Source organism: Malurus melanocephalus, unplaced genomic scaffold (assembly GCF_030028575.1).
Source record: "Malurus melanocephalus ecotype Western Australia unplaced genomic scaffold, MMel_1.1 scaffold_80, whole genome shotgun sequence".
Taxonomy (NCBI): Eukaryota; Metazoa; Chordata; class Aves; order Passeriformes; family Maluridae; genus Malurus; species Malurus melanocephalus.
The window spans coordinates 116,083-136,756 of NW_026623312.1; the positions used below are offsets into that span (position 1 = coordinate 116,083).

The window sequence follows — 20,674 nt, forward strand, 5'->3', positions numbered from 1 at the left end:
TGTTATCTGAAAGCCATAAATTTTCGTGTTAATTGGGCTTCGCTCTCCCTTCTTCCACTCCGGTGGGGGGAAGGGAGGGAACGTCGTGTGTGCAGTGTTTTGGCTTTTTTTTTCAGCACAGTCAAAACCACTACAGCAGCTGCTGTTCCAGCAGGTACCTCTGCTTTCACTCTGTCTAAAGCCCCACTCCCTGCATTTTAAATCCCTCTTAGTAAGAACTACTGTCCTCTCTTTTAGTGCAYGGTGGAGAATCCAGGTAGGACATCTGGCTGAAATGCGGCCTGACTGGTCTGTCATAAACTCCCGGCTGAACCTTAGAGTCACTTCTTTCTGAAATGATCCTCAGGTTTTCTTTCCTCTGTGCCCTTCTTACAGCCTGGCAGATCATTTACACTGTGTAATTCTGCTCTCCTCTGCTTTCTTTCCTTCTTCCCAGAACAGTATGTGTGCTCTAGTACCTGTGTTCAGCTCACTGTTTCCCTGTTTTTWAAAAAAAATCATGACAGTATTTGGATTTTTTTAAAGAAATAGATTTTGAMTATTTACATGGGTTTTTATATCGCTGAGTATATTTGTAGATACTTCAATGTAAGACATTAAGCTGTACTGTCCAGTGTTGTTTAATTCTTGTTTTGGTCTTACAGTACTTCTAGTAAACAGTATAATGTGTTGGTATTGCTTGCTGTGAATTTGTGACTCAAGAAGTGTCCTTTTCTTACCTCTTCGAAGTGTTTATTTGATCAGCTCTTTTAAAAATGGTTTTTCCGTAGTCAGTGGTATAACAATGATGTGTTCTGACAGAGATACAGTGACTAAACTTTCTCTGATATCAGAAATCATCCCATACATTTTTTTATTGGTCACAGTTGGTGACTTTGAGGCTCCACAGGCTGTTTCACTGACCTAAAATGACACACAAAATAAATTACTCTGTTCTTTAAGACTTTTAAAATAGTAGTGAAACAAAATGCTATAAATTTCTTCTAATGCACTTAAGGTTGTAATAGATAAACATAAAGTGAATTATAAATAGATCATACATAATAGATTATAATAGATAAACATAAAGTCATATTTATGCATCACATTTATTTCACTAGTAGACTAATCTAAGACTTTGGAGTATTTGGTTTTTTTAGTCCGTTTATTCAGTGTCTTCTTGCTGGTTTAACTGCATTGATGTCCAAGTTTGTCCTAGCAGGTAAGACAGCTGAAAGTATCTCTTTACCATTGACTAAGATGGATGTTTCAAAACTGCAAAAGTGTAGATCTGGTGGGGACTTCCTATTTATTTCCTCTACCTGATTGAAGCAGGCGAAATTATGCTCCAACTATACTTGACAGTTCAGAAAAACACTGACACCTCATGAAGAACCCCTTCAAAGCAGTATAAATCAGTTTCTGCAACAAAATCCCTCTGTCCCTTCCCCCTTCCCCCTTCCCCTGCCTCTTTTCCTTCTGTGTAAACTGAGCTAGCTTTTCTGGAAATATTTTCAGAGCGATTGTATATTCTGTGAAAGCTTAGGCTGTGCTAAATGCCTTTTGCCCTTTGTAGTTTTAAGTTTCYAATACCTCTGGTCACCTGGTCAGGTATGTGATGGTGGCTTGATAATATGTTTGAGAAAACCAGTTACAAGCAGGCTGCCAAAGTAGCAAATAACTGGGTACTTTTTATCCCTCTTTTTGTACATATTGGCAGGCCCAGTAGGATGGGGACGTGGAAGATAGTCTTCCTTAAATTAAGAGTGAAGGTGATACCTTAGGGACTGTTATGCAAAATGCCTTAAAAACCTTGGTGTGCTTACTATGAAATGATACCACAGAGAACAGCATGGCTTCTGTAACCCTTGGCATTCCCAAACTGGCTATTTTGACACATAACTTTTTGTCATTTTTTTAGAATACGTTTCATATCACCTGGCATATATTTTTTATCACAGTTTCCTCAAATCAGAATATAAATGACAGACATTGGCTGAAATTGTTTTTTTTTCCCAGCCAATCTCTTACTGATAGCTGAAAAAAAAGAGCAGTAGAGTGTTCCCAGTGCTTTTCCTGCTCAGTGGCACCCTTCATGCCACCCCCCTTGTAGCACCAGGCTGAGAGTCTGTGAATGAGATTGCACACCATGCCACGTAGTGCTCTAGAAAGTATAACTCTCTTAAGATTTTTCTGTGAAGAATCAGATGTTAACACAAAATGTCATGATTCCAAATGTACTTAGTATTTTAATGCAAGCAAACCACATTGTGGATGAAAGTCCTCAAACTCATCAGTTGGCTGTCTCAGCCAGGTGGACTTTTTGTCTTTGTGTTAACGTACAGATGTTTTCTAACATCAACCTGTCCTTGCCACCAGAAATGTCTCAGATCTATGAAAATAAACAAAAGGGAACATTGTTAAATAAAATACAGAGAGTAGAACTTGCAAAATTCTTTTAGAGAAATAATTTCTAAAATGTATAAAACTGCTTTAAATAAACATAACTTTATTATACCAGCATTTAATAAATACTGTTATTGTTTGGCTGTTTTGTTTTAAAAACACCAGTGGCTTCAGTTATGTACACTTTATTCCAGTAGAGTCTGTAACTTTTATTTACTTACTTTTTGCAGTCCAGACATTCCCTGTGCAAGTATGCAGCACTTCTGAAAATAATTTCTTGTAGACTSCAGTGGGCTTATTTCAGGCTGCTGTGATGTGGTTATAACATGCCCCAGTTAGAAACAGGGTGCTTATAGCACTGAACTAATCTCTGTGTACTGCAGCTTCCTGAGGTGTGGAAGTTAATGGCATGAAGAGCTTAACGCTTTTCAGAATAAATGCGAACTCATTTTATTCTGTGATCCCATAATATTTTCACTTTCTGAAGGTAGCAGGAAGGTCAGTTTCTCATTGCATTGATACATTACTCAGAGAATTGTCTTCTGATTAACAGTCAACCTACTCTATCAACATTATTCCGTAGCTTGTATTTCTGCCAAGAAAAGAGAAAAATACAACCACCCCAAACCACAAACCAAAAACCATATGTGAAAAATATCACAGTGACTGTTTTTTCTTTATGTGTTTTGCCACAAGCTCATTGTGAAGATTGTGAAATCATGAGAAGGTGTCCAGTTGCTTTTGCAACATCTCACAGAATTTACTATGCTTCTGGTACAKTGTAAGGACTATCCTGTCCAATAAAAAAATGTCCTAAGGTCACATAGTTTTGGATGCTTCTCTGGGATATTTTGTCATTAAATTAATTTTCAGCATTTACATTTATTATGGCGTAAAACTGAACACCAATTTCCAGTTGTCCTGTTTACTGAAGTAAAAATCTAATTAAAAAGATCATTAAAAGAGCACAGCTGATGCCCTGAGTTGATACTAAATTGTGGAATTGTCCGATGCTATGCACACGGGGTCTACATCTTAATTTTCCTCTCCCTTAGTGAGTTAATTACAGAGCAAGAAAACCAAAACTGCAAAAGAGCTGCATGATAACAATAGTTCTGCCAAATCAGTTTTCCATCTGGCAGTTTAATTTTAAAACAAATATTAGGAATATTTGCCTGGCTTGAGAGGTAGTTAAAGTTGCATATCTATAAACCTAAAATGACTTGTTTAGGCTTAGAATGGAACTAGTTTATCCAAGTAAAAATAAGATATAGTTCGTTCATCATAAAATCTGTTTTTTACAGCTATTTGTACATATTTCATTCTCAGATAAACTCTGAGGAATTACCTATTTTGCAAATATTAAGTGTCAATTATTAAATTGCTCCTGCTCTTCTAATTTTTGCTGCTCTGAGGTTAGAAACTGCCGCCAGTGAGATGCCATGGCCTAGCTCTCACCACAGCATTAGTTACCATTCGTTCTGTAAATAGCTTTAGCCAAATTGCTTAATTTCTGTTTCTGAATTCCCTTTTTTWAAAAGGACACAGTATTTTTACAGTCATTCTTTTCTGAAGATACTTTCCTTTTATGCTTATGTGAAGAATCCTGATGTGATTTTATGGGTTTTTTAAAGCAATGTTTGAAAGGGAGGAGTGCAGGTTAAAAGCAATAGTAAAGATTGAAAATTAAAACAACTCATTGCATTAAAGTGCAGGGTGTTCTCTGGGCTTTTTTTATTTGTTGCCATTTGTATTTTTCCTGCTATTAGTATGCCACTGAATATGCAAAGTGGGTACATTAGAAAACACCATGATCTCCTGTCTGTGATGACATGAGCCTTACAAGAAAGCTCACCAGTTTCCAGGTTTCTTTTAATCTGTTGCTTGAGGAAGCAGGCACTGGATGGGGTTTAATCTAAAATGAGGAGCAGGACAGATGGAAAGGAAATTTAGTCCTTTATATATGATACTGAGCCCAAGGTTATGTAGAATTTGTAGCGCTGAATTTTCAAGTACCTCGTCTTCCAGTTCAGGCTTAGATTCATGTAGTGAGATACATCTGACTTTCAGCCAAGGCCCAGCAACCCCTATCAATGTGATCCTAACCTGTACCTGCAGGTAATGAGGTGTTATGTTATCTGTAACTGTGATTTGATAATCCATCAAGGACAGCAGTAAGAGCTGAAGCACTTCTAAGGAAAAATAATTTATAATTGGAGGTACAAGAGAAAGAAGTGAGACTGCGGCATAGATGAATACACTGTTGTGGTCTAAATGGATTAATTGTTAATATTATGCTTGAGCCTGCTGCTGATGGAGCAGCGAAAGAGCAGGAGAGACATATAGTATTTTATTTATCCTCTTAAATTTGAATCTGTTCAGTACATAGCCTAACTAGGAGTCCGGCACAGTTGTGAATGAGAATCTACTTCGTGTTTATAAAACAGAAGCGTAGCAAAAATGGGGAAAAGGCATCCTCAGAAGAAGTACCTACAAAAGGACTTGTGCTGACGCAACTGTGGTGCCTCATCTACAGATTATATATTTCCATTGACTGGTTTTATACATGACTCTCTATTTAGTCTTGARCACGAGTTGTACTTATTTACTATGTGTAGTTCTCCTGCTCTGTCCTTGAGGATTTCAGTTAAAAATGACACCCCCTATTATGGCTCATCTCCCCATCCCCATTGAAGAACTCCCAAACCTCGCATCAGTGAGGTCTTCTACTGCTATGGCTTTTGGGTACTGAGGCTGTGAAATAAGTCAGATATCGCTTGAAAGTACCTGTACCTCAAGAGTGCTTCAAATGCCAAGAAGCACTTGCAGAGCCCTTCCAGACAGGAGTCTCTAGATGCTGTAGTACTGCCTATTGTAATTTGAAATAGGTGTGGTGTTCCTTTACAAATGAGTTTTTTTGAAAGGAAAACAGTTACACTCTTTGAAAACACCAATTTGTATTTCTGCAGGCAGATTCCAAGACTTGTCTCTAAATCTGTGCAAGACTGTAGTCCTGTCTGAGGTGAACTTTCTTCACCTTTTCTTTTCAGTTTAAAAAAATCTCCTGAGTTTTCTTGTGACATTTCAGAGAGGTACCTGTACATCCAGTGTTAACCTTTGCATAAAAACAAAGAAAGCTGTTGGTATATGTTCTGCTTTTCTGCATGTAGCAATTAATGGTTACTAATTTATAAGTAGCCAGGGTGCTAATTTGGCGGCCTGAAATACCTGAAATTAGAGGACTAAATATGTTTTTAAATGTATTTAAAATCTACTAAAGTCTTGTAAAGTGTCTAATAAAATAATTAAAAACAGTAAGTTAAGTCAGCTTCTCTCCTTTTCTTGATGTATTTCTTCAGAAAATAGCCTATCCCAACACTTAGCAGAAAAGATGTCCTTCTGAATTCTTTCAGGCTTTCCTTGGTCCTCGCAAATCTATTTTCTTTGCTTGTCTACATGAAGGATATTTTAACTTTTTCAGCCGTAGATAGTTCAGAATGATACCATTTCACATCTGAGGTGGACATAGTTATTCTGGTCCAGGATTTAACCTTCTTCCACAAGGTGTGGTCATAACTGTAACTGTTTGAATTTCTTCATAATTTTCAAAACTTCTGTAGATTTCTTCAATCCCATGCTTCAGGTTGCAAGGAGAGAAGTAAAGTAATGCAGTATATCTTCGCTGTATTTTATTCTCTAACTGTATTTTTTGGTTGTCAAATGATTTTACCTCAGAGCTTTGTTAGCCGTAGTCTGCTCATTTAAAGAATAACAGTGGTTGTGGTTTTCCGTAGTCTCCTGTGTGGGTAGTGTGTTAATTATTTACTGGTTACGCATTGTGTGCCAGCATGGCTTCAGTGCGCTTGTGGTGTCTGAAGCTGGGAATGTTGCAGTGGCAGCAGCAGCCATAGCAGCAGTTTCAGTTCTGGTTAGTGCCAAGTCACTTTTTTTTTTTTTTTTTAATGACCCTTCCAGATGACTTGGGAGAACAACAACTTCAACAGTATTTCCACACAAGATACATCACCCTTAGCTAAACAGAGAACTATCATACTCTGGGGCTCCTACAGACAGGAATTTGKAGGGGAGAAAAGCTGAAGAAAGTAGGGTCATATGACAACAACAAAAAAAAAGGTGATGGGACTTACGTTCATGTGAAAGAAAAACACTGTGTTTTATTGTCTAGAGTGCTGTAATTATTAAACACCCTTGTGATGAAAGGAAGTGAAATTATTCCCATGTTATATGTGAGAAAACAGTGAGGGCTTGTCTACACAAGGCTGTAATGCAGTTGTTTTGTTAGCCAGTGTGCTGCTGTATTTAAGCAGCTGTAATTATGCTAGTAGAATTCCCTGGGTGAGACACTCCTCTGAGTTGAAACATGCCCTTTTCTGGTTTTGAGGTGCGCTGCTTTGGAAGCAATTTGAATTGACCTAAAAAAAGGAAAAACAGCCCCAGATTTCTGGATGAACACAAATTAAGACCAAGTAAATCTACCAAATAAGTTATACTTAGTAACTATGACCTTTAAAACATTTCTCTCATGGTATATAGGTTTCCTGGCTAGATGAGCCTTAGCAGGTTAATAATGGACTTGTGTCATTGTTTCTTCTTGTTAACACCGTGTTTCTATTTCCTTGTGTCTGCCCTCTTCTCCCTGTATCACTGTAGATTTTTTTCCTTGTCCTAGAGGGCTTCTTTAGCAAAAGATTTCATAGGTACAACAGCAGTGTCATAGTCACTGGAAGTTATTTTAAAAAAAAAAAAAAAAGTGAAACTCAAGTATACAGAATATATAGCCAAATATATTCTCTGGCCTATATAGTAGAACAATTTTCCCACTGTGAAATTGCACTGGCTGTAATTCAGGAGTTTTCAAGTGCTCTTCATGAAAAAGACTTCTGGTTTAAAGCCTTCTCTCATCTTACTGCAAGACTATTAAAGCACTCTCCAACAGCATCCAGATGTGATGATGTAAACAGCCACAAACAAACAGAGAAAAAGGGCACTTGCTTTGTGCAAGAGAGCTCTTTGTAAGCATTGAAAGAAATAATTTCAACTTTCATGCCTTCACTGTGAGGAAAAGAGGCTGCCTTTGTCCTTTTCCTATGAGTTAGGGKTTTGCACCAATTAATAATGACATTGTAAAGATGAGCCGATGAGTAGGTGAAGAGAAAYAGGACCACAGGCATTTATGAAGAACGGAAAATCTCACTGAAAAGCAAGAAAATTAYGAGAGACAAACGTTACTCCAACTGAAGAGTATTTGGTTTTCCACTCACTGTTATATTACTAGGTATCTGTTTAAATAACCATGTAATTGAAGCATATTAAGGGTGAAAGAAATAAATGAGCAAAAACAGTTAATAGAGTAGAAATTTTGTTTGTCTGGGGGAACTACATTACATCTAAATTTTCATCAAATTCAGAGGACATGTGTAATGACCTGGCATGGGAAGTGCTAAAGATTACATAACTTGGGAAGCTTACACCTACTGCCAGGTTGCATTTTCATCAGCATTTCTGTAATTTTTCAGTTTGGTGAAAGTGCAAAACCCGTAATTTTTACTGATTAGTTTCTGATTAGTTACTGATTAGTGCTGGTTTGGAGAGCTGTTTGTTTAAAGGGTGGAACAGTGGATGAAAACTGAGGTATTACTTTAAGAATCAAAACTATGTGTCCTTATTTTTTTGAACCTAGAGGTTGAAAACCTTTCTTTTACATGTTTTCATTGTTTTAAGGAGAAAATTATCTTGGAACATCTTAAATTAACCAATGAATACAACTATAGTCAGTTTTCCCATTTTAGCATTCAAATACTTCGTGTTGTATAAAAAAAATAGTTTTTGAAGAAATGAAACATGTTCCATTTTGAGTGTTTAACATGGGTAAAATTAGACTTAGCTGTAATGTGATGAGCATTGGTGCATGTCTTTGATTTCATAGAATCATTTAGACTGGAGGCAACCTTTAAGAACTGAGTCCAGTCATTAACATAGCAGTGCCAAGCCCATYATTAAACCATGTCCCCACATCATCTACACATCTTTTTAAATACCTCCAGAGATGGTGACTTACCACTACCATGGGCAACTTGTTCCAATACTTGACAACCATTTTGGTGAAGAAATTTTTCTTAATATTCAACCTAAACCTCACCTTGAGACCATTTCCTGTCGCCCTGTTGCTTATTCGCTGGGAACAGAGTCTGACTCCCACCTGGCAGCACCCTTCTGTCAGGGAGTTGTGGAGTGTGACAAGATCCCCTCTGAACCTTCTTCTCTCAACTCTGAGCCCCCCCAGCTCTCTCAGCCACTTCTGGGGCTCCACACCCTTCCCCAGCTCCCTTGCCCTTCTCGGGACACGCCGCAGCCCCTCTACATCTTTCTGCTTCACAGGGGGCCACAACTGGACGCAGCACTCGAGCTGCGGCCTCACCGGTGCCCACAACAGAGGGGACGGTCACTGCCCTGCTCCTGCTCCTGCTGCCCCACTCTTGCTGACACGGGCCACAACTCTTGAGCGGTGCTCCCAGATCCTTTTCTCCCAGGCAGCTTTCCAGACACTTTTCCCCAACCCATAATATTGCAGGGGGTGTTGTGACCCAAGGGCAGGACTTGGCACTTGGCCTTGTTGAAACTCAGAYGATTGGTCTCAGCCCACAGATCCAGACTATTCTGATCCCTCTGCAGGGCCTTCCTGCCCTCCAGCAGATCACTTCCACCCAATTCAATGTCATCTGTATTATCAATAAAGGTATTAAATAGGACTGGTCCCAACACTGAGCCCTGGGGAACCCCTCTGGTGCCCAGCCACCAGCTGGATCTAACTCCATTCACCACCACTCTCTGGATCCATATGTCCTGCCAGTTTTTCACCCAGTGACTCTGCACCTGTCCAAGCCATGAGCAGCCCACTTCTCCAGGAGAATGCTGTGGAAGACAGTGCCAGAGGCTTTACGGGAGTCCAGGCACATAATACCCATGGCCTTTCCCCGATCCATTTAGCAGGTCACCTTGTAGAAGAAGATCAGGATAGTCAAGTAGGACCTGCCTCATAAACCTGTGCTTGTTTATCTTCATAGATGCTAATTAATTGTTTCAAAAGTAAGCATGTTTATTTATTTTTGTTCTGTGGTCCAAGCTCTGATCTGTTAGAGGATAATGGACCTTTCAGTGTAATTATTACTGAAAATTACAAACGTGTGCAGAAACCAGAGTGTAATTCTAGTCTTTATTCTGCTTACTACTGCTTAAAAAACGACCATCAAAATCAGTAGAGAAGCCTAACACTGAAACTTAAGAAATGTCATTCAGAGGAAAGCTGTCTGCACTAAAGTAACACAAACAACTATTGCTGCCCATGGGGAAACTGCTTGTGTTTGAGRAAACAGAACTGCATGTATTTCATATTTATTTTTGTATCACTGTTTAAGTGCAAAATCTTGGATTGATAATAGAATATGATGTTATCAATATACTGATGTTTTCTTGTTGGGGATTTTTTTTGGTTTTTTGTGTATCTCACTGCACATCATGCATACACACGTGTTATCTTAACTCATGGTAAGTGCATTGAATAATTTTCAGCAGAATTTTTATTTCTTGATAACTGATTCAATAATTTTTATTTCTTCTGATATTAATCTCCCCATTAGCACTGATAGTCAACAGGAAGAACAGAAAATGCTGAAAGAAACTTTTATTTTCTCCGCTCTTGTGATTCTGRTGTTGTTGTTCAAGTGTATAATTCAAATACAGAGTGCAGAGCAAGTGCACTAAGATTTCCATTACATTTAACAGTCTGAAATATTTCAGGTTTTTCTTTATTCTCCCTTAGGACAAGTGTGTCACAAGCCACTTTTTTCCCCCCGCTTGTCTCTATGTCTTTTCTTTAGCTATTCTAAATAAGTATACTTCATGAGAAAGAGGAGAGGTCAGTGAGAGAACTGGTTTTCTTAAATTACGTACTGCTCATATGTGGCTGTGTTTGTATAGATACTATCGTTTTGGCTCAATAACAGATCTCAATCTAGATTGTTTTATTCAGCCTCTTATCTGCTRTTTTGAGATCATAGTCTTTAGTAAAATAACCCTAATGCAGTCATATATATAGATCTTAAATTCAGTTTACGTTCCTTTCCAGTAATCCAGAGATCTAAAGCCATTTCTCTTAGGCAAGTATTCTGTTCTTTCCTCTTCTTTTCTTCTGGCTTTCCTGAGTAGAAGCTCTTTCTGTAAGAAAAAAAAATCTTCCAAAAATACTTTAATCATTTTACAAATAGTGCACAGTGGGACCAGCAAATAAATATTGGAGGATATTTAATGAAATCTCTTTGTGCAAATACAACTATCGGAAATGTTTCTCATGTTCAATTCAGCCATTCATGATGATAAAACACATGATGTTTTGCAGAAGAATGTTTTGTTGTGAATCCAACTTGGTGTGAGGCTGGAAGTGGCTTCTGCTTATTCCATGCTTCCAAACAAAACAGAAGACACAGCAAACAATTCTCTTTTTTAAATCTTTAGTGCCATTTGAGTTCTTGAATACTTACTTAAACAATGAAGAGACGAGTGGTTCTAGATACAGGGTAGTTTTTAATGTTTTAACACAGAGTCAGTGATAGCTGGAGTCTTTACTAAGTTCTGCCAGGTTCTGTTTCATGGAGCATCCCTTGGCTACCCCATCTGTTGCTTGGCTGTCCTAGCAACAGAAGGGCTGTTCCACTCATCTGACTGGAAGCTCCTCTGTTTTGACTTCTTGTGGTTCTCTCTTGTCCTCCCACCATGCCTCTCAGCCGGGAGAATGGCTGTATCTTCATGATAACCTCTTCATGGGTACTGGCAGAGTGCATGAGGTTCTCCAAAGCTGCATCTGAACAAGTTCTCACAGCCTTTCTTCAAGTGCTCTGATCACCTTGTTGGCCCTTGGCTAAGCTTGTTCAGGTTTCTTAATGACAGGATGAGGGGGAGTGGCCTTAACATGAAGGAGATTAGATTTAGATTATATTTGTATTAGGAAGAATGTTTTAGTGTGAGGATGGTGAGGCACTGGCACAGGTTGCCCACAGAGGTTGTGAACTTCCCGTCCCTGGAGGTGTTCAAGACCAGGCTGGACTGGTCTTTAAGTAACAGTGTCCAGCGGGAGGTTTCCTGCCCRTGACAGGGTGTTTGGAGCTAGATGATCTTTAAAGTCCCTTTCAACCCAAACCATTCCRTAACTTTATGATTCAAATGTTGTTCTAGTGCTGTGAGTCCCAAAACTGAACACACACTTCCAATGGGTGGTCTAAAGAGCATGTAGTAAATGGGAGAGTTCACCTAGCTCAGTCTGCCATCTGCATGCACAATGCTAATAGTCCTTACTGCTGCTACTGCGCACTGTGGGCACCTGTTTAGTCTTTTTTCTTGTTTACTAGCCCCTTTTCTGCAAAGGTTTCCAGGTCAGTCAGTCCCCAGCATGGCCTATTGCGAGTTTAGTTCATCGTATATCAAGAGATTGTATTTGTCCCTGTTGAATTTAATGAAGTTACTGCAGGCTGACTCCTTCAGCCTGTTTATTTCCCTCTCAGTGGCAATTCTGCCCTTGAGTATATAATTGAAATGGAGGTTGATTGAGATAATTATTAATGAAAACCAATGGTGAATCAAAAAAAGGAACAAAATATATCATAATCTTTGTATGATACCATTTCCATTAAAAATAATCACCATTTTCAGGCACAGCCTTACAATTCACCAAGCTGCTGTGGATGATAAATTTGAGCAAAGTGAATATATCCATATTTTCTCTGCTAAGAATAAACATATGTTTATATTGAGATATGTAGATACTTATCCTTTGTATCAATTTAGCTTCTGTGCTAGCACTGAACACCTTTGCTGTTGGCTTCTGTCAGTTACTGATTTTATTTTCAACCATCAATTCTTAGATGTAAGGTAATCTGCTACGTAGGAGAAATTGAGTGTGGGTTCCTACATGATGCTCAATGGGCTCGAAGATAAGCCTGTTTTTTAACTCCAAATATAATATATACTTAYGTGTGTGTCATCAAAGCTTTTTTTAACGTGTGCCTTTTCTGTCTGAAATAGGAAGTCACAAAATGTGATGAGAAATTTAGAAAAATATAAAGAATAATTTAAAAAATCTTCCGTGGACTACATAAAGCTTCCAGAGAAATTTTGCATGGTGGTACTAAATAATAAACTATGTTGTTAAAAATACATAGCTTAGTTACAAATTACTGCAAAATGTATTTTTAGGGGACTTGTCTGCAAAAAATGGTCTGATAAACTTTTAGAGATAGTGAGAAACATTTCTGAGAATAGTTCTCCTAAAGGAACAAAGGGAATCTAAGATTGAAGAAAAGAGCAGCATTTAAGAAGTTTTCTTTTATGTGTGTAGGCTGGGTGTTTACAAAAGTTTTTGGGAAACKAAGGTGTACTTAGAAGTCAATTAGAACCTTGTTACGGGTGAAGTATTGAAAGTATGGCTCAAATATAGTTTAAAGTAATTCTGAAAATAAGAAGTGTCAGGAAGATCAAAGTTAGTAGTTGTCCTGAGGGCCTAAGTCCAAATTACTGATACATATTTAAATCAGGTAAAGTGGTTAGGAGGCTTTTGTTGTTGCTGTTAATTCCTTTGGAAGGGTTTTTTAAAATCTCTCATTATATGAATCTTCTTGCTTAAAACCTCTTGCCTCCTCTCATATGGTCTGTACTCCTTCTGTAATTTCCCCATGTCACATTTGACCCTTTTTGTGATACTTTCCATGAAATCATAGGACTTGAAGGGGATGAGTTGGTGAGTAAAGGGATCAGTTTGGTGTAGGGTCCAGACATGTGTTGAGGATTTTCTTTGTGACCTCCTGTAATGAACCTTTTTTGTCATTGATTAAATTTAATTTTGATTTCATTCTAACTCCTCATTTTGGCATCTTAAGTGTAGCATTACTTTGTTTTTCTGGCATGCTGCCRTGGGTAATTAGCTTTGAAATTGCTTGCTTCTTATTTTAGTTTGCCACTATTTAAAATATGACTGTGGAAATGAATAGTTAATTTCCCACTGTTAGCCACTATATGAGCTGCAAATGTTGATTATTGTTAATGAGCAATCAGGAACATTATATTCGTATGGGAAGGGAATTGTCTGATTTCAAGAGTAACAGAAAACTGCTTAAAAGAATGAAAAATTTGCTTTCATAACTTTCTGGGTCTTCGGTGCACACTCAAGATTGTTCCTGGTAGGGTAGCTGTTTTCCGCATAATATTTTCACATTTGGTTGGAAGATGCAGTGTCCAGACATATTTTCAAAAAATAGTAAACTAAAATAGGTTTGGTCAGTTATATTTTAGTATCATTACGGGTTTAATATGGTAAAAAATGTATAAAGTAAGTAGATAATGCCATTTCTTTTGCGACTTTATTATTGTTTCATTAAAACATAGTGAACAAATAATTTAAAAAATCAACTGATAACAGAGATTGGATACATAGGTATAATCTGGTTTTTTAATTACATGAAGAAATACTGGAGTCTAACCTACTGAAAAGAAAGTCTACCTGAGTGTCATTTGAAATTGTTTGATTGGATGCTTTATTGCTCTTGCAGTTCTAGACACGCTAACTTTATATGAGATTAGAGACTAATTTTGAAACTGCAGTAATCACTTCAAGTTTGTCAGGTTAATTGAAGAACTAGGTACAGTACTGGTTGATGTTAAGGAGAATATGGCAGGATACTGAACACTGTGTCTTTTTATGCCTGGAGAGCTTTTCTAATTCTGCCAATTTGATAGGTCATCGTTAGCTTTTCTTGTGTGATTGATGTGCAGAAGAAGAGAATGTGGTTTTTTGTTTCCTGAAGAATGAAAGATGCTGACAGTTATATGTAGTTTCTGTTGCTGCCAATGAAAATAAAATACTAAGATAACTAGACCTTATTAAGCCATTTAAAATTAAGAGATTGCCATTTAAAACTTCAGAATTTAACGACTTTGCAAAATCTAGTACCCATTAGTTGTTCAATATAGAAGAGACTGGACATTATTGCAAATAGAGCTGACATGTAGTGTAGTCAGAGATAGCTTTGGCATTTTAAGACATGCTGACCAGGTTAARTAATCACAAAGCAAATTTAGACTAGAATACCTATTGAAACTTTCCAGATTACTGATTGAACTCCACTTTTGAATCACAACATCTCAAGTTGTTCCTTTCAAAGTTACCATCAGGTCAGCAAGGACAACTGTGCTACACTGTTTAGGGTTTCACAGCTGTCAAGAAAATTTGCCTGGATTTGAGCAGGATTTCCTTCTGGAAATCAGAGTAACAAGGAAGTAGCAAAAGTGGTTAAATACTGTTTCATAACCCAGTTGGCAGCACCAGCTGAATTTAACAAGTAGAAGGTCATATCCTGTAAAGGCTCTCATTTCTCACTTTCCAGTAGTTAACAAATTGTGACCAGATTTGTCATGCAATGTAGTCAAATGTAGAGGAGATTTTAGTAGATTTTTGAATGTTTCTGTGTAGAAGTTGGTAGCAAATTGTCTTCTTTGGATCATTTTGAGACGTGTTTCATTGTTTTATTATGGGAAGAGAATGTTCAGAGAGAAATGGATAAATAGATAAATGGAAAGAAAGTATTTATACTTTTGATCTCATTCTGTTGGCCATTGATTAAACAATCCTGCTGCTTCTGGTCTCACTTGAATGTAGTTATTTAAAGTTAGTGGATCATTGCTGCTATCACAGGGTCATTAAGAAACTCTCTTAATGAAGCCATGTTTATGTGATGTTTAAACTTCTGCTGATGTGCTGCAACACATAGGAAGAAAATGTGACTTTTTTATTTTGGTAGTCACAACTTGACTAGGTCTTGCATGTTTACTAAAAGTTTATCTTTCAGTTAACCCACTTTGGGCTGAATTTTGTCTGGGATGTAAACAGCATTGATTTCAGTGCTGTTACACGGTTTATCCATCCATGCTAATCAGGTCTCAGTTCAGCTACAATCCTTTCTTCTAGGAGTATCTTCTAACAATACCACTCTCATCAGGGCAATCTCATCAACAACCAAAATGTTTCCAATAGCAGGAGCAGTAGCCCTGAGGGCCTGGTTTAATGACTGTGAGTGAAAGCCATTCCACTTTGTCAGTAGTTTTCATATCTGTCTGTGCTACTGAGCTACTCGGGAGAAAGCCCCATGCAGATTTTTTTCTTTACCTCTTTAGATTAGATTCCCTCTTGCAGCCTTGGTTTCTTTGATTATTACAGTATTACAGTACCATTCTTGGCATACCAGCAAACATTTTTCTTCTGTAGGCACAAACCTCCCTCTCCTGTGTATGTCTAAAGTGTTCTCCTTTCTGACTGATCTCRTCACCTGCTTTTTCTGCTATACTGTTTGACTTGCACTTCCAGTCCCCAGTTTAATTTTCATGAATAACTTTTCTTTGTCTCTTTTCCTCTCCTTTTCCTCTTTGTGCTCTTTCAGATTCTTTCCCTTTCCAACCAGTATTGCCCTGGAGTTTGTTGTTGTTTGTGAAAACTAGTACTGAATCTGAGGGGAAGTGAGCTAACAGAAGTTGTTCTTGCCTGCTCAGGCAGCAGCCAAACAAGTGGCATGCAAGCCAAAGGATTTGGCCTGGGTGARGAGTGGAATGCTCCGGGCAGAAAGCAGGGGTAGGGCTGGCACTCTCCTGTCCCGAGAGCAGAGTTTCTGTTTCAGTAGTGGCTGCCGTGCTTCTGGAAGCTTTTGCACTTCTGCCTTCAAGGCACCAAGGCATCAGCTGGTTCAATTTGGGCTGAACTAGTTGACTGAACATACTGTGAGGGGCTGGGAACAAACTTACGGGAGACGGACCTGAAACCTCCATGTTGCAATAGAATTCCTTTAACAAGGAAAATGAGCTTGTAGGAGTTGCAAAATTTGAATTTAAAAATGTGATGTTAATTTTTTAAGCTATACGTAAGACCTAAACCTGTAGGAGATCAGATCAGAAGCCAAACTACTGCATGGTCTATGTTTCAGACAGTAGCTAAAAATATATGCTTTGTTCTAAGGCAATGAGGTCCTGCTGTGACCTGCCAAACTTCAGCAAAGAAATTTCTGAGCTAGAGCTCAGAAATTTGCAGATAGGCCATTCTGCTTATGGTTTTTGAAGGATTTTTCTTCACTTAAGGAAAATGTTAGCTCTTCATGTAAACTGCAAATATCAACTGTGTGGTGGGGCAGTACTCTCAAAGACTGGTATTGTGTGAAGCTACTTTTTTGTTTGTACTGAACCTGACATTTAATTGTTTTCAGTGTCACAACTTTATTTTTGTATTATGAAAGAATAAAGCGTCATTCCTTGGTTTTCTTTTCCTTAACAGTCAGGATTTCCTTCACAGTCAACTCTTCATTGTAGTCTAATTACTTTTCTTGAGGTAGCCTTGGCTTGTCCTTGCCATTCATCTTTGTTTTATTTTGTGCTCACTAACGTCTTTGCATACCTGGTTTAGCTGTCACTTAATAGCTTCACTCTCAGAATAGCACATTGGGTTTTGTGTTTGTTCAGTCATTTTCCCCCAACCATTTTAAAAACATATTTTGATACAATTTTCTCCTCGTTTTATTTTACATTTAAGGGTATTTTTTCTTGCCTTAGCACATGATTTATTCACATTTATTTTTCATTCTTGAATTCCAGCTGGGAGGGAGGTGTAGCACCTTATATTGTGCTGTCTTTTAAATCTTTAGTCAAAACAATGAAGATAATACAGTAATGTTTTGGTTTTTGATGAGCAGTGCTTGCACAGGCTCATGGGTTTTTCTGTTTCTTACTCTGTCCTTCCCTGATGAATTGTTTAGGGTGGATACAGATACGAATTGTTTAATAAGTGGAGAAGTGGAGGAAGAGAGAAGGAAAAACAAAAGTAAAAAAGCCCTGTAAAGTCATTTGCTCACCACCCCCTAGAGCCAGACTAATGCCCAGCCACTATAAAGACTTAAAAAAAAGGTGATGCATATTAGATGCCTTATTAACCTGAGGAGTTGCTGCTTTTACCATCAGTAATGATTTTACCAGACACTACTGGGAATAGTGGAAATGAGAATTGCATAGCAATAAAAGAAAAGAACAATAGGGTTTGATTTTGTCAAAGACCTTTAGAAAAACCATTTGTTTACCAAACTCAAGATGTAAGATTGTTCAGGTGATGGATAGTAGTAGGAGGGAGTATGATTCTGTATATGTTTGTTTGCTAAAATATTCTGAAGTAAGGTTAATATGACCGCTTACTGAAGTAAATGTGTTCAGGAGCTAGCGTGTGTCTTAAGTGTTTAATGGATGTGCAGACAAATCTATTTTACATGCATGGAAAAACTGAAATAATTCTGTGAAAAGCTTTGACACAATATAAGAGGAAAATCATTGGGGAGATTTCTCTGTAACAGTAATTGTACTCATGGAACAGTGTAAAAGGGAATAGTTTTGTGACACCTATGAGAAATTAGCTCTAAAGTGGGGCTATTTGTAATGGGAAAATATTTTTGCAGTTACAGTTTTAGGTGACAAATTACTGGCTTCAATTTAGGCTTAAATTTAGACTAAAATCCCTTTATTCTGTGGAACTTGTATAGCAGGAATATAAGTGATCTGGAAAAGATACAGAGGCTCTCAGGATCATACTTTTCAGTAAATATAGTAAATAAGAGTAACATTTTGATACTGAAAAATGCAAGTGCAAATTACTTAATTATTTTATTATCTCACACCTGAGCAGACCATGCRATTGCTGCTCTATGTATGCACACAGTGGATATATATCTGCACACAGAATATGTGAGCCTTTTGGGGGAAAGTCAAAAGCATTTTTAAAATACATTATTTTGAGCTCAAAGTCACACTCTCAGAGGCTGAAAGTGTCCAGCTGCTACTGCTGCCTTTGTGAGGTTGCTGTTGACTGTAAGAGGTCTGGCTCGGCTGAACGTCCATTGAACTTCTCAGCCACATGGTTTGCATTGTTAAACAGTGATGCAGCCGGGAGCCAAGAGTGATTCATGCCGATGGCTGTGAGCTGCAGTGGCTCAGGAAGAGGTTTGTACTCTGGAGGTAATAGGAGAAGCTGGCTTGGGGGAAGAAATGCCTGAGCTGCACCGCCTCACTCTTTCTGGGAATGTGAGTCAGGGCCACTGCCTGGCCATGCCTCCTGCCCTCCTTTCACAGCTCAGAACTGGTGCAGCAGCAGGTTTTATTCCATATTTCAGTACAGATTCCTAAAGGACGGGAGACAAGGCTTAGCTGAGCTAAACTCCTGTAATCATCTGCTGTGATCCACATTACCTGATTCATCCTGTGATAAATAAAAACTTCAGTGAGAGAATTGTTATATGCCAGATTTTCTGAAGACCAAATACTTCCTTTTTGTGGTTAAGGTGGAGATACTTGGATAACTTTTTACAGCTAAATCTGTGACCTGTAATCAGAACATTTTGATGAAAACTTCTCCCTCAAGCCTTATTGCCTGCTGGCCCATGAGACCAACTCTCTATTTGCTTAAGGATTACATGCTTTTGTGTGCTGTCTCTCTTCAAAAAGTTATGGTGGACTGAATTTGTTGTTTAATAGAGATTAGGCTGAAGCATCTCAAGAATGTAAAGACCTGAAATGTGTCCCTCAATATGATGGTTGTCAGGTGGGAAGCTGCCAAAAAAAACCATACCTATGCATCAATAATATAAGAAAAGCCGTTCCATTTTCATAAGGGTTTTGTCTTCGCAGATTTGTATCGGTATTAAACATCTACACCATATGTGTAACTCAAAAAAGACCCATGATGTGAAAGGCAGTTGGTGGTTTCATTCTGTGTCTTGCAGAAATACTGCTTTCAGAACTTGACTGGTGATTTCATTTGTGATAAATGAAGCGAAATTGAACATAGTAGATAATTTACAAGTCATATTGTAACAGGGGTAAAAAAAGAGAAAACCAGTTTGGCTGTTGCTGGCTGTTGTTACCTGAGGAGGCAGAAGAAGGTGCTGTGTCGAAAGGTGCACTGTGGGTTTTCTAATGCTGAATGAAGTTCAAAATAGAAGTTTTGCCTGCACATTCCAAGGAATTTGTAGTGCTGCAGGTTCTTTCAAACAGTTTTTACTCTGTGTAATTGCAGGGGAGATAAGCACACTATACTAAAGCTTTCTGTGTAATGCTTGATCTGCTGATTATTACTGCAAGGGAAGAGGGAGAGGTAACTTGAAGACAGGTTTCTGAGGTAGACCACTTTGGCTGTTTTCTTTTGCTGTGACTCATGGTAAATGCTGAAGGAGTGAATCCTGAGCAGAAAATGTTGAGCATGTTGACATTGAATATCATGAGCATGTTGCAGTTAGAAGTTAGTGTTTTTCTGGAGTTTCCTCATTTGAATGACCATGAAGAAATATACTAAATTAAAAAATAAATAAATTTAAAAAAAAAAAAAACTTCAATAAAATAACCTAGATTTGTAAAATATAACAGTTAATTCACTGGAAAATCCTATGTTCCAAAGAAAATAAGATTTTAAAACAATTTAAAATGTATCTTTCTGTATATGGGCTCAGGCTGTCAAACAAACCAGTTGACACAATCATGTAAAAGTTCCAGTATGTACAAACCCAAATTTAAAGAAGAATATGAAAACTCAATTTTATCTTGGCAATCTAATTGATTTTATCTCTGAAACAAAAAAGAAGTCTTTCTTACAAAATTCTTACAAAATATGCCTGCAACATAAAACGTATTATAATGTTTGTATTGAAAAGGTAGATGTCTATGAGTTAATCTTAGTAATTTACCTGACAATGCCAAAGCCAGTTAGAAGTTGAATAAATGTTTTGCATGAGTTGTTTCATTCAGGTGCTACCACTTTGGGATACCTTGCTCTCACCAGGCTTGTGGAAGCCCAGGGGTGTCATGCCAGGGAATTACCCTGGGTCATACCTAGGGGCACATTCTAAAGACAGGGTGCAAATCCCTGAGCTAAATGAGGGGACTGGGCACTCTGTGCTGCCCAGAGAGCTGCTGGATTGGTGTTTATGTGAGTTGGTGCTGATGCTTGTGTGTTGCATCCAGTGGGTGCTCTCCACGAGGATCGGGGAAGACGATGACTCTGCTGTTAACCTAGCAGCTTTGCAAAAGCGAGGGACTGTCAGCACAGAATGGGGTGGCAACGTGAACCACTAATCTCTGGATCCAGAAGAGGACATTCCCGCCATCTTCTGGGAAGTGTGTTTGGGAGGTGCAGGACCTGCCTGATGCAGCA

At 38.2% G+C, this 20,674-nt stretch overlaps 1 protein-coding gene across 4 annotated transcripts in view; it reads left to right on the plus strand.

Annotated features, from left to right (window-relative positions):
• MCC (MCC regulator of WNT signaling pathway) overlaps positions 1–20,674 on the plus strand; it is a 181,860-nt gene that overhangs the window by 62,235 nt on the left and 98,951 nt on the right. The window lies entirely within an intron of this gene.